Source organism: Leucoraja erinacea, chromosome 40 (assembly GCF_028641065.1).
Source record: "Leucoraja erinacea ecotype New England chromosome 40, Leri_hhj_1, whole genome shotgun sequence".
Classification (NCBI taxonomy): Eukaryota; Metazoa; Chordata; class Chondrichthyes; order Rajiformes; family Rajidae; genus Leucoraja; species Leucoraja erinaceus.
Window position 1 is genome coordinate 2,446,968 of NC_073416.1, and position 14,554 is coordinate 2,461,521.

General features: G+C 48.6%; 1 protein-coding gene across 2 annotated transcripts in view; it reads left to right on the top strand.

Annotated features, from left to right (window-relative positions):
* Nucleotides 1-9,846: 9,846 nt before the first annotated feature.
* LOC129714622 (zinc finger protein GLI1-like) overlaps nucleotides 9,847-14,554 on the top strand; it is a 58,448-nt gene continuing 53,740 nt past the window's right edge. For both annotated transcript variants that reach the window (XM_055664314.1, XM_055664315.1), the window contains exon 1: nucleotides 9,847-10,405. The gene's annotated coding sequence lies outside the window, so the exon portion shown is untranslated. The remainder of the gene's footprint in view (nucleotides 10,406-14,554) is intronic.

Here is a 14,554-nt window from a genome sequence, read left to right on the forward strand (position 1 = left end):
TCATCAAGGACCAGTCTCACCCCCCGACCACTCCCTCTTCTCCCCTCTCCCATCGGGCAAGAGGTACAGAAGTGTGTAAACAAACGCACACACACCTCCAGATTCAGGGACAGTTTCTTCCCGGCTGTTATCAGGCAACTGAACCATCCTCTCCTCAGCTAGAGTGGAAAACCAGAGCAGTGGGAGAAAACCCATGTGGGTCACGGGGAGAACGTGCAAACTCCGTACAGACAGCACCCGTAGTTAGGATCGCACCCGGGTCTCCGGTGCTGTGAGGCAGCAGCTCTACCCGCTGCGCCACCACGCCACCCCTCCAGAAGGAGTCTTCTGACTCCTCACTGAAAGAATGCTGACAATTGTACGAAGCAAAAAGATTAATATATTGGAAATTTACAACGGTTTGACAGGGATCTGGTGTTGTGGAGGAGCTGGTTGCACGAGCAGGCCTGTGCCACCAGGTGGCAGCAGCCACACACTGCTGGAGACCATGAGCTCCTCCACTGTTGAACGACCTCCCCGGTTCAGCCTGCACAGGTTCGGGCAAGGTCTGGCCTGACAGGTGGCAGTAATCTTACACGTCTGGGCTGTGAGGGCCTCCAGCCATCCCGGAGGTCACAATGAGCAGACACCCCCCTCCTTTTCGCCCTCAGCAGAGGCCTGGATAGAGTGGATGTGGAGAGGATGTTTCCACTAGTGGGAGAGTCCAGACTCGTAGCCTCAGAATTAAAGGACGTTCTTTTAGGAAGGAGATGAGGAGGAATTTCTTTAGTCAGAGGGTGGTGAATCTATGGAATTCATTGCCACAGACGGCTGTGGAGGCCACAAGTCAGTGGATATTTTTAAGGCAGAGATGGACAGATTCTTGATTAGTACGGGTGTCAGGGGTTATGGGGAGAAGGCAGGAGAATGGGGTTAGGAGAGAGAGATAGATCAGCCATGATTGAATGGTGGAGTAGACTTGATGGGCTGAATGGCCTAATTCTGCTCCTATCACTTATGAACTTTCAGTAAACTATAGTCAAGACAGCTGTGGATGAGATGGTTGAACAAGGCAGACACAGTTGGTACATTATTGTCACATGCACTTGATGCAGTGAAATTCTTTGTGTTTAGTTTAGTTTACTTTAGAGATACAGCATGGAAACAGGCCCTTCGGCCCACCAAGTCCTCGCTGACCAGTAATCCCCACACACTAACACTATCCTACACACACACTAGGGACAATTTACATTCATACCCAGCCAATTAACCTACAAACCTGTACGTCTTTCGAGTGTGGGAGGAAACCGAAGATCTCAGAGAAAACCCACGCAGGTCACGGGGAGAACGTACAAACTCTGTACAGACAGCGCCCGTAGCCGGGATCGAACCTGCGTCTCTGGGGCTGAGAGCGCTGTAAGGCAGCGACTCTCCCGCTGTACCACCGTGCCGTCTTTGCATACAATACACAAGGTATGCAAAGGGTTGCCACGTAAAGGGCAGCGAGAATGTTACAAAAGAGTTCATTGTAGTCTCAAAGGTCCCTCTTCCTTCTCCCCCCTCCCCCCCTCCCCTCACCCCAGCCACGTCCCTCTTTGTTCTCGGTGCCCCCCCCCCCCCCCCCACACGTCGGTTCTCCCCGTGACCGCGTGGGGTTCCCCCGGGCGCTTCAGGTTCCTCCCACATCCCAAAGACCCGCGGGTTTGTAGGTTAATTGCCCCCTAGTGTATGGGGAGTGGATGAGAAAGTGGGATAAGATAGATCACCCCTGGAGGGGGAGCTTCGACCGCCGGCCCTGCGGTCTGCGGTGCTTCTGGCGTGACGAATAAACCCGTATTGTATTGTATTGTATCTAGTGTGACCGGGTGATTGATGGTCGGTATGGACTCAGTGGGCCGAAGGGCCTGTTTCCATGCTGTATCTCGAAACTAAACTACAGTAGGCGCCCGGTGTCGGAAGGTGGATTAAACCCAAGATAGACGCAAAGAGCTGGAGAAACTCAGCAGGTCAGACAGCATCTCTGGAGAAAAGGAATAGGTGACTCAGGCTCTTCAGACTCCTTCAGACTCAGTCACGTGTACCGAGGTGCAGTGAAAAGCTTTTGTTGCGTGCTAACCAGTCAGTGGAAAGACAGTACATGATAACAATCGAGCCGTCCGCAGTGTACAGATACAGGATAAAGGGGATGACGTGAATGATGTTTAGTGCAAGATAAAGCCCGTACAGTTCATTCAAGTTCACCTTCAAATTTATTTGCCACATTTTTCATCAGGTTAGAAAAACGCCTCGACCTACTTGAGTACCTACGACTAGCATCACAACCTACCTATGACCTCGTGACAACCATGCTACGAATATGAGTCAAGGGCAAACTCGGCAGAGGTCATGAATTAGGTCGTGATAGTGGGTCAGGCCCACAATTAAAGTCCATTCAAAGATAGTGCTAGGTTCTCCAATGAGGCTGATAGGAGTTCAGGACTGCTCCCTAGTGGTTGGTAGGATGGTTTCCATGTGACATAGACATAGAAACATAGACAATAGGTGCAGGAGTAGGGCCATTCGGCCCTTCGAGCCTGCACCGCCATTCAATATGACCTTGGCTGATCATCCAACTCAGTATCCCGTCCCTGCCTTCTATCTATCCCCCCTAATCCCTTTAGCCACAAGGGCCACATCTAACTCCCTCTTAAATATAGCCAATGAACTGTGGCCTCAACTACCTTCTGTGGCAGTGAATTCCACAGATTCACCACTCTCTGTGTGTGAAAAGAAATGTTTTTCTCATCTCGGTCCTAAAAGATTTCCCCCTTATCCTTAAACTGTGTGACCCCTAGTTCTGGACTTCCCCAACATCGGGAACAATCTTCCTGCATCTAGCCTGTCCAACCCCTTAAGAATTTTGGAAGTTTCTGTAAGATCCCCCCTCGGTCTACCCTTGTCAAAAAGCACACTAAACCAACAATGAACACAAATGCTGGAGTAACTCAGCGGGTCAGGTAGCATCTGCACAGAGATGCTGCCTGACCCGCTGAGTTCCTCCAGCATTTTGTGTCTATCTTCAGTGTAAACCAGCATCTGCTGTTCCTTCCTACACCCTAAAATAAAATGGTTTGGTATCTACTGAGCTATGCAATCAGTATAAATGTACGTTAAAGCTGAACCAATATTAATACAAAAAGTAAATATATGCTAAACTGATTATATAATTCATTTAAATTAATCTAGATAATGAGCGTTGAAACAACAGCGATGATAGTCAGTGTGGCCATGTTATTCTTGTCATGAAATCTCTTTATTGTATTGCCATCTTAGCTGGTCTGACTTACCCACAGCTGTTCCTTATAGTCATTTCTCCTCCGTTGACAACTGTTTGCTTGCCGCAAATGACAATAGCATGAAGATAGACACAAAATGCTAGGGTAACTCAGTGGGGAGATGCTGCCTGTCCCGCTGAGTTACTCCAGCAATTTGTGTCTATCTTCGGTGTAAACTGGCATCTGCAGTTCCTACCTGAATTTAGTTTCGTCGAGAGATGCAGTGCGGAAACAGGCCCTTCGGCCCACCCTGTCCTTCTGCAGTTGTACAGGGCCCTAGTGAGACCACACCTGGAGTATTGTGTGCAGTTTTGGTCCCCTAATTAGAGGAAGGGCATTCTTGCTATTGAGGGAGGTTCACCAGGTTAATTCCCGGGATGGCGGGACTGTCATATGCTGAGAGAATGGAGCAGCTGGACTTGTACACTCTGGAGTTTAGAAGAATGAGCAGGGATCTCATTGAAACATATAAGATTGTTAAGGGCTTGGACACGCTAGAGGCAGGAAACATGTTCCCGATGTTGGGGGAGACCAGAACCAGGGGCCACACAGTTTAAGAATAAGGGGTAAGCCATTTAGAACAGAGACATGAAAACACTTTTTCTCAGAGAGAGTGGTGAGTCTGTGGAATTCTCTGTCTGGTGGAGGCAGGTTCTCTGAATGCTTTCAAGAGAGAGCTAGATGGGGCTCTTAAAAATAGTGGAGTCAGGGGATATGGGGAGAAGGCAGGAACGGGGTACAGATTGGGGATGATCAGCCATGATCATATTGAATGGCGGTGCTGGCTCGAAGGGCCGAATGGCCTCTACTCCTGCACCTGTTGTCTATTGTCTATTGTCCGTGTCGACCAGCGATCCCCGCACACTAACACTATCCTACACACACTAGGGACAATTTGCAATTTTACCGAAGCCAATTAACCTACAAACCTGCACGTCTTTGGAGTGTGGGAGGAAACCGGAGCACCCGGAGAAAACCCACGCAGGTCACGGGGAGAACGTGCAAACTCCGTACAGACAGCACCCGTAGTCAGGATCAAACCCAGGTCTCTGGCGCTGTGAGGCAGCAACTCTACCGCTGCGCCACCACTTATTTCTCTCTACATATTTTTAACCACAGTGGTCCCCGTCTGCGAGTCTACATCTAATGTAGCCAACATTTTTCTGCCCATCAGCTGCAAAAACGGGCCCTTCGGCCCGCTGAGCAAAGACCATCAACTCTCTTTTACCCCAAACTTTCATTCTCCCCATTCCCAACAAACCTGCAGCAGCCAGTGATGGGCCCAGATCATTGATCCTGACTACGTCTTTGGTGCTGTGGGCGGTAAACGGAGTTTCACGGGGAGAACGTGCAAACGTTCTCCCCGTAAAATTCAGCTGAAGAGATTGGACAGGCTAGAGTGCAGGAAACATGTTGCTGTCCAATGTTGCGGGTGTCCAGAAGGCTAGATGCCAGGGGTCACACCAGGGGTTTTAATAATAAGGTGTAGAGGCCACTTAGGACTGAGACGAGGAAAGTCTTTTTCACCCAGAGTTGTGAATCTGTGGAATTCTCTGCCACAGAAGGCAGTGGAGGCCGATTCACTGGATGTTTTCAAGAGAGAGTTACATTTAGCTCTTGGGGCTAACGGAATCAAGGGATATGGGGGAAAAAGCAGGAACAGGGTACGGATTTTGAATGATCAGCCATGATCACATTGGTGCTGGCTCGAAGGGCCGAATGGCCTCCTGCACCTATTGTCAACGTGATCTGCGTGGGTTTTCTCCGAGAACTCCGGGTTTCCTCCCACATTCCAAACGACGTACAGGTTTGTCGGTTAATTGGCTTGGCGTAAATTTAACATTTGTCCCTTGTGTGTATAGGGTGAGATTTCACCAAAGGTCAAATGAGCGTAGATCCCCCCTCACGTGACCGAAAATTTTAACTGGAGGACATATGTCAGTTTGGTACATGTAAGTGAATGGGGAAACACGCACTTTCCCATCCGTTAAAAACATGGAAAACGGCCGATTTTTGAGCTGAAATTTTCTGTGCTAGTCGGGGTGACCGTGACCGTTTGCTCGCTGAATTTCATCAAAAGTAAGTTAATAACGCCTTACTTTTGATGAAATTCAGCGAGCAAACGCGATAATTCCCGATATTTTGGATCTTAAAATCTCCACGGCAATTGTCAGCTGTTCACTTCCGCCGCTTTCTACCTTCAGTTCCCTCTTGTAATTACCTCACTTTCTATCTTTTGTTTTGCCTGAAAATTTAGGTCGCTGTGCTTCACGGTCACCCCGACTAGCACAGAAAATTTCAGGATGGAGATGAGGAGGAATTTCTCATCAGAGGGTGGTGAATCTGTGGGATTCATTGCCGCAGACGGCTGTGGAGGCCACAAGTCAGTGGATATATTTAAGGTATTAAAAATACCTTTAATATTTTTATTAAACAGAGATTGACAGATTGATTAGTGCGGGTGTCAGGGGTTACGGGGAGAAGGCAGGAGAATGGGGTTGAGAGGGAAAGATAGATCAGCCATAATTGAATGGTGGAGTAGACTCGATGGGCCGAATGGCCCAATTCTGCCCCTGTGACTCATGAACTTATGAACTTAGGGAGGCCATGCATTGGTGAGACCACACCAAGAGCTGGCCGGCATGGAGTCTGTGGGCCAAAGGGCCTATCTCCACGCCGTATCTCTAAAGCAAGTCAAAGTAACCAATAGAACAATTTGAGTCTTCTTGGGTATGAATGTGAGGTAAAAACCCAGAGAGTGGTGATGATTGAGGGGATGGAATGAGAATCGGTCGGTCTGGGGCAGTTGAACGGGAATAACCCAATTGCTCTGCCAGCGGCTAGCACGGAGTAGTTGGGCCGAATGCCCCTCACCGCTGCCATTGGTGGCCATACCGCCCCCCCCCCCCCCCCCCCCCCCCCCCCCCCCCCCCCCCCCCCCCCCGTGTCCACCAGACTGATTCCTGGGATGTCAGGACTGTCTTATGAAGAAAGACTGGATAGACTTGGTTTATACTCTCTAGAATTTAGAAGATTGAGAGGGGATCTTATAGAAACTTACAAAATTCTTAAGGGGTTGGACAGGCTAGATGCAGGAAGATTGTTCCCGATGTTGGGGACATCCAGGACAAGGGGTCACAGCTTAAGGATAAAGGGGAAATCATTTAAAACCGAGATGAGAAGAACTTTTTTCACACAGAGAGTGGTGAATCTGTGGAACTCTCTGCCACAGAGGGTAGGTGAGGCCACAGTTCATTGGCTATATTTAAGAGGGAGTTAGGTGTGGCCCTTGTGGCTAAGGGGATCAGGGGGTATGGAGAGAAGGCAGGTACAGGATACTGAGTTGGATGATCAGCCATGATCATATTGAATGGCGGTGCAGGCTCGAAGGGCCGAATGGCCTACTCCTGCACCTAATTTCTATGTTTCTATGTTTCTATGTTTCTATCCCCTTGACTCTTCTCCTCATTACATTTGTTCCTTCCCACTTTTAGCATCTTGTGGTGTAGGGTTAATAGCCACGGGCAGAGGCCCTTCGGCCCATCGGGTTCATGCTGACCCTTAACCCGTCTTGGCAATTGTCTGACCAAGCTCCGGAGCTGCGGTTACGTTCGTGGCCTTGTGGCTGGAGCTCTGGCACATTGTTCCCAGAGACATAAGTTCGAATCCCACAACGGCAGTTAAGGGCTTTAATTTCAACTAATTGAATAAATCTAGGTTCAGATTAGCCTGAGTAATGGGAACTACAATTGACTGGATTGTAAAACTCGCCTGGTTCATTAACATCCTTTTCCCTTCATTTTAATTTTACGTGACCTCTGACCCGCAAACGTGGTTAACCCTTAAACACCTCATCGATTCTGGGCCGATTGGGGATGTCAAATGAATGCTGCCATAGCCAATAAAAGATCCTTCGAAATAAATGATTTTTTAAAGTTATATTTCAGATAAGTCCAAGATGATATAGATTTGCACAGTGTGGAAGTTTGGATTGACCATTCGAATCATAGTGGCATAGTGGGAGCCATAGAGACACACAACTTTAGAACAGGCCATCCGAATCCACACCGACCATCAACCATTTTGCTTGGCCAGCTTACACCCCAGCGGTATGAATATTGATGTCTCTAACTTCAAGTAACCCTTGCATCCCCCCTCTCTCCCCGCCCCTCCCCCACCCTAGTTGTCGTACTAGTTTCACTGTCGTCCTGCTGAGTTTCACTGTTTTTATCCGCTCGTTATCGCCTTCCCCACAGCCAACAATGGACCATTGTGGGCTCCACCTTTCCTTGATCATCGTTGACGGCTTTGATTTGTCCTTGCGCAAAACTTTCGTTCATTTGTCCACACCTTTTCACACCCCTGGTTTCCCTCTCCCCGACTCTCAGTCTGAAGAAGGGTCTCGACCCGAAACGTCACGCATTCATTCTCTCCAGAGACGCTGCCTGAAGGATGGGGTTGGGTCCAGAGGAGATGAGGAGGAATGTCTTTAGTCAGAGGGTGGTGAATCTGTGGAATTCATCGCCACAGACGGCTGTGGAGGCCACAAGTCAGTGGATATTTTTAAGGCAGAGATGGATAGATTGTTGATTAGTGCGGGTGTCAGGGGTTCTGGGGAGAAGGCAGGAGAATGGGGTTAGGAGGGAGAGATAGATCAGTCATGATTGAATGGCGGAGTAGACTTGATGGGCCGAATGGTCTAATTATGCTCTTATTACTTAGGAATTTAGGAAAATAGGGAGGTTATGCATTGGTGAGACCACAGCAGGACTGCATAAACATCTGACAAATGCGGGCAGGTGGGACAGCTATGGATGAGGCATCTTGTTTGGCATGGGCAATATGGCTGAAGGGCCTGTTTCCCTGCTGTCTGATCTACACTGTGCAAGGATGGGATGTCGCAGGAAGCATGTTTAGGGGAGGTTTATTGTGCTAATATCTTAAAAGTGAAACATAAATAGAAATGCTGGAAGAACTCGGTGAATCAAGCGGTATCTGTGGAAAGAGAAACCAGTCAAAGTTTCAGTTTGAAGACCCTTCTTCAGAACACTGTGTGGATTGGAATCTCTTCCCACAGATGCTGCCGGACTGGCTGCGTTTTTCCAGCGCTTCTACTTTTGTTTCACATTCTAGCACCTGCAGTTTTATTGGTTTTCTAACACCAGGGTGACCTGGTGGTGCAGCGGTAGAGTTGACCCCGACTACGGGCGCTGTCTGTGCGGAGTTTGCACGTTCTCCCCGTGACCCGTGTGGGTTTCCTCCAGGAGCTCCGGTTTCCTCCCACACTCCAAAGACGTGCAGGATTTGTAGGTTAATTGGCTAAACTAATCTAAATTAAACTAAACTAAACTAAAGATAAAACACACCAAGTATTGGAGTAACTCGCAGAAACAAGGAACTGCAGATGCTGGTTTACATAAAAACACACAAAGTGCTGGAGTAACTCAGCAGGTCAGGCAGCATTTCTGGAGAACGTACATATGAAGAATGGTCTCAACTTGAAACGTCACCTATTCCTTTTCTTCAGAGATGCTGCCCGGCCCACCGAATTACTTCAACATTTTGTGTCTATCTTCGGTGTAAACCAGCATCTGTAGTTCCTTCCTATACACTTTATGTCCTTATGCTGCAGTAACTCAGCGGGTCAGGCAGCATCTCTGGAGGGTGTGGATAGGTGATGTATAGCAGGCTCAAGTGGCCGAGTGGCCTCCTCCTGCTCCTAACTCGCACGGCCACATGTAGAGGCAGAAAAATAAAAAATAACAGTCGGCACGGTGGCGCAGCGGTAGAGTCGCTGCCTCACAGCGCCAGAGACCGGGGTTCGATCCTGACTACGGGCGCTGTCTGTGCGGAGTTTGCACGTTCTCCCCGTGACCCGTGTGGGTTTCCTCCGGGAGCTCCGGTTTCATCCCACACTCCAAAGGCGTACAGGTTCGTAGGTTAATTGAAAAATCGTTCCTAGTGTGTGCAGGATGGTGTCAGTGTGCGGGGGGATCGCTGGTCGGCACTGACTGGGTGGGCCGAAGGGCCTGGTTCTGAGCTGTATCTATGAACTAAAGCTAAAAGTAAGCAATGCCCCTGTCCCACTTAGGAAACCTGAACGGAAACCTCTGGAGACTTTGCGCCCCACCCAAGGTTTCCGTGCGGTTCCCGGAGGTTGCAGGTGGTTGCCGGAGGTTGCAGGTAGTGGAAGCAGGTAGGGAGACTGACAAAAACCTCCGGGAACCGCACGGAAACCTTGGGTGGGGCGCAAAGTCTCCAGAGGTTTCCGTTCAGGTTTCCTAAGTGGGACAGGGGCATAAGTAAGTAAGTTTAAGGTAGACAAAAGTGCTGGAGAAACTCAACGGGTGAGGCAGCATCCACGGAGCGAAGGAAATAGGCAATGTTTCGGGACGAGACCCAAGCATTCACATACAAGGAATTTGCCTTGGCGCTCCGCCCACAAGAAAACTAAAAAGAAAACTAAACTAAACAGGCCTGAGGATGGTTAATGAGTCTGACGATTCCCGCCAGCTAGTCCAGTCCAGGATTTGACAGTGTCCCTGGGCATGTTGAGAACAGGCTCTCTCAAGCTCTGTATCACAGCCATAGGGATGAGACCACAGATGGAGTCTCGACTTCAATCAGAAACCCAAATTACTTCAAAACAATTTCAAAACTTTCTGATACTTTATTTTGCTCTCAATCTGGACTCGCGAAGAAGGAGAGGGGCGCCGAAAGAGGAAAGAAGCAGAAAGTTTTTATTTTGAAGTGAAGACGTGTCTGAAAGGATACATACTAAAATTCAAGCCCTTTAAAACTTCCTACACCAGGGTGGTCGAAGAACAAATTGAGCAGGAATATTTATAACATAAGGGTTTAATGATCGTTGGGAACTCTGAACGCGCCTGGCTCTGGAAGAGGCAACTTTTATTTTTCAAATACTGGAAATTATTGAAGAGGAGAGAAGGAACTGAAATTTGATTTTAAACAAAAAAAATCATTTTGAGTGGATTTCTGGTGCTGTCATTAAGTTTTTCTGCTTCATGCTTCTTTGGGTCATATTCAGTGTTTCAGCTCAGATTACCACGGCCGACCCATTCCTCGTTTTATCCTCCTAGGAGTTTCACCAGGTATTTGAGAGATTTCTATCATTATTGTTATTATTGGTGCAAAAATCAACCCTGTTGCCTTAAATCCGAAGTTTTTTCTCGGGCGAATGCAAGCAATTGTTAGGACTCTTTGATGTGCATTCCTGAAACTTGTTTAATGCAAACTCATAAATAATCGTGCTACACTCTGTGAATCTCTAGATACAGTGTTTGTTCCCCACGAAGATATATATATTTTAAAAAAAAAAGTCTAGGTAAACAAGTCCACAAGAAAAAAAACCCAACCCCGTTATCCCGGGGATTTTTGCTACAGCTGCGAAATGTATCTTTTTCATTTCAACTTCCCACCCAGCCACTCTGTATCGATTCCTCTCCTTTATCGCAGTGGCTTTTAAAGGAATGTAAACTATAATTGAGGAGAAAGGGATTAATTTGAAGACGACTGCAGGTGACAGTGGCAGCAATAGGTTTTAAACGAACGAATGGGAAGGAAGAATGCAGAAAATATTCGACCAAATTGACACCAAAATTCGTTTTTTGTTGTTTCATTTGCGTAAATCCTGATATTTCTGAAACTAGATTCTAAGATTGGGGAGAAGGGGGGGCTTTGTGAAGGAACATGTGATTGTTTGGATGAGGTTTAATTAGTGAAACTGTTGTATTGTCTTCTTAATTGGTGGTTCCTCTTTGTCGCTTGTGGGTGGGTTCGGCGCTGAGTTATTTTTATTCATTGAATGGGGTTTTTTTTTGGCGCCTTGTTTCCCCCTCCCCTGCCAGCATGAAAGACCAGTGGCGTGAGATGTTTGAAGACCTCCCAACTTTGCCCAGTTGCTCCCATCTTCTGCTTTGTTGCGCCACTTTGCTACACTGGACGAAACGACTCGAGTCTCCTCGATGGCAAAGGGCAGTAGGAGCGATGGGTTCAAGATTGTCCAGAGTCCTGGAGTAACTCCCAGCCGGCCCACCCAACTTGGTTGCGTCTCATTCCCGGGCTACGGTTTCGTTTGACTGAGATCCCTCTTGAGATCTGAAGCATTGAAACCATCCCAGAGGACAGACAGACAGACAGTGCTGCTGCTCCACTTACAGGGTGAGGGATTTCGCCGGGGCATCGGTGAGACCGTCCCGGTCACAAGTCCTGCGGCCGTCCCATCCCATCCCAGGCCGTCCCAGACCATCCCATCCCTGCCCAGCCCGTCCCGTCAGAGACTGTCCCATCCCATCCCAGACCGTCCCATCCCATCCCAGACCATCCCATCCCAGACCGTCCCATCCCATCCCAGACCGTCCCATCCCAGACCGTCCCAGCCCATCCCATCCCAGCCCATCCCAGACCGTCCCAACCCATCCCAGACTGTCCCAGACCATCCCATCTCATCCCAGACTGTCCCATCCCAGACCATCCCATCCCAGACTGTCCCATCCCAGACTGTCCCATCCCAGACCGTCCCATCCCATCCCATCCCAGACAGTCCCTGTCCCATCCCAGACCGTCCCACCCTGTCCTGCCCCAGCCCCTTCCCTCCTATCCCCTCCCCTCCTGTCCCCACCAGCGCTGTATCTCTAAACTAGACCAAACTAAACACTGAGGGTGACTTTATAGAAATATATAAACTCACAAAGGGAATGAACACAGCAGAGGTCCACAGCCTTTTTCTTGGGTTGGTGAAATCTAAAACAGGTGGGCTTAGAATTAAAGTGAGAGGGGAATGATTTAAAATAGACTTAGTGAGCAATGTTTCACACAGTGTGTATATGGAACATGTACCAGTGGTAGCTGGAGGGGCCTGTATCATAATAATATAACTGACATTTAGACAGGTACATGGATAGAAAATGTCCACAGTGATATGGGCCAAATGCAGGGAGATGAGACCAGCGTTCATACTGTAGACATGGTCAGCATGGATGAGATGGGACGAATGGCCTCTCTCTGTGCTCTTTGACCATTTAGCATTGCATTAATGTGATCAATTTTAACGATTCATCATTTGGTGAAGTCTTTTTAAGTTCTATTTGGTTTAGAGATACAATGCAGAAACAGGCCCTTCGGCCCACCGAGTCCGTGCCGACCAGCGATCCCCGCACACCAACACTGTCCTACACACACTGGGGACAATTAACAATTTTACCAAAGCCAATTAGCCTACAAACCTGAATGTCATTGGAGTGTGGGAGGAAACCGGAGCATCGCGGAGAAAACCCACGCAGGTCACGGGGAGAGAACGTGCAAACTCCGTACAGGCAGCACCCGTGGTCAGGATGGAACCTGGGTCTCTGGTGCTGTGAGGCAGCAACTCTACCCGCTGCGCCACCGTGCTCTACTTAAGAACCGCTATCTCCCAGAATGTGTGGAATGGAGAAACCTAGGAATATGTAAACACTGACTATTATCCTGCTAGGATTTATTTTTCTATTATACTTCAGTGAGGTCTAAATCAGCTTTACAGAGAAAGTTGTTGCCTTCTGTTCTCCACTCTGTGAACCCGAACCATTGTTTATTTGCCTGGACATACAATATTGCAAAGGTCGGGAATATGTGTCTGCTCTGATCTCATCGGAATTCCTGCTTTCCATGACTTGTCCTCGGATTGGCAATGTGGGAATGGCCAGAATGTAATCTCTGTCTGGAACGTAATGTAATGATCTTAATTGCTCCTTTACCTGTCAATTCTAATTTAGTTTAGAGATACAGCATGGAAACAGGCCCTTCGGCCCACCGAGTCCGTGCTGACCACCGATCACGCTAGTTCTATGTTATCCCACTTTCCCATCCGTTCCCTACACACCGATTAATCTACAAACCCGCACGTCTTTGGGATGTGGGGGGAATTCCCGAGCACACGGAGGAAACCCACGCGGTCACGGGGAGAGCGTGCAAACTCCACACAAACAGCATCCAAGGTCGGGATCAAACCCGAGGCCACGGCGTGGCGCTGTGAGGCAGCAGCTTAAAGGGCGGCACGGTGGAGCAGTGGCAGAGCTGCTACAGCACAGGGCCAGAGACCTGGGTTCGATCCTGACCTCGGGGGTGCTGTCTGTGTGGAGTTTGCCCGTTCTTTCTGTGACCAGATGGGTTTCTGCCGTGTGCTCGGGTTTCCACCCACGTCCCAAAGGCGTGTGGGGGGTCTGTAATCGGCCCCTCTGTAAATTGCCCTCTAGTGTGTAGGGAGTGGATGAGAAAGTGGGATAACATCGAACTAGTGTGAACGGATGATCAATGGTCGGCACGGACTCGGTGGGCCGAAGGGCCTGTTTCCCCGCTCTATCTCTAAACTACACTATAATTAAATCTTTGTTTTCTAGAAACATAGAAAATAGGTGCAGGAGTAGGGCCATTCGGCCATTCGAGCCAGCACCGCCATTCAATATGATCATGGCTGATCATCCACAATCAGTACCCCGTTCCTGCTTTCTCTCCATACCCCCTGATTCCGTTAGTCCTAATAGCTACATCTAACTCTCTCTTGAAAACATCCAGTGAATTGGCCTCCACTGTCCTCTGTGGCAGAGAATTCCACAGATTCACAACTCTATGGGTGAAAAAGTGTTTCCTCATCTCAGTCCTAAATGGCCGACCCCTTTTTCTTAAACTGTGTGACCCCTGGTTCTGGACTATCCCATTGTAGGGAAAATTTTTCCTGCATCTAGCCTGTCCAATCAATCCCTGAAGAATGTTGTATGTTTCTATAAGATCCCCTGTCACCCTTGTAAATTCCTGTGAATACAAGCCCAGTGGTTATAATTCCCCTCCAGGGTCTGTATCCACCACTAGAGCCTAGCTGCCAACAGCAGTAACTGTGGATTACTTTCCTGATGTGACCCTTTTTTTGCTGGCTCAGCACACGGCTGGGTGGCACAACGTTCGGGACCCCACCTTGTTCTTTCCCAATCCTCATGGCTGCTGCTCGATGCTCCTGCTCAACTAACAACCCTTGTCGACGACTTATCCCATCACCACGACAATTATTTTACAATTTTCTCAAAGGGTCTCTCCAAATATGACATCTACAACAGTTTTGGTCTCCTAATCTGAGGAAAGACATTCTTGCCATAGAGGGAGTACAGGGAAGGTTCGCCAGACTGATTCCTGGGATGGCAGGACTTTCATATGAAGAAAGACTGGATAGACTCGGCTTGTACTCTCTAGAATTTAGAAGATTGAGGGGG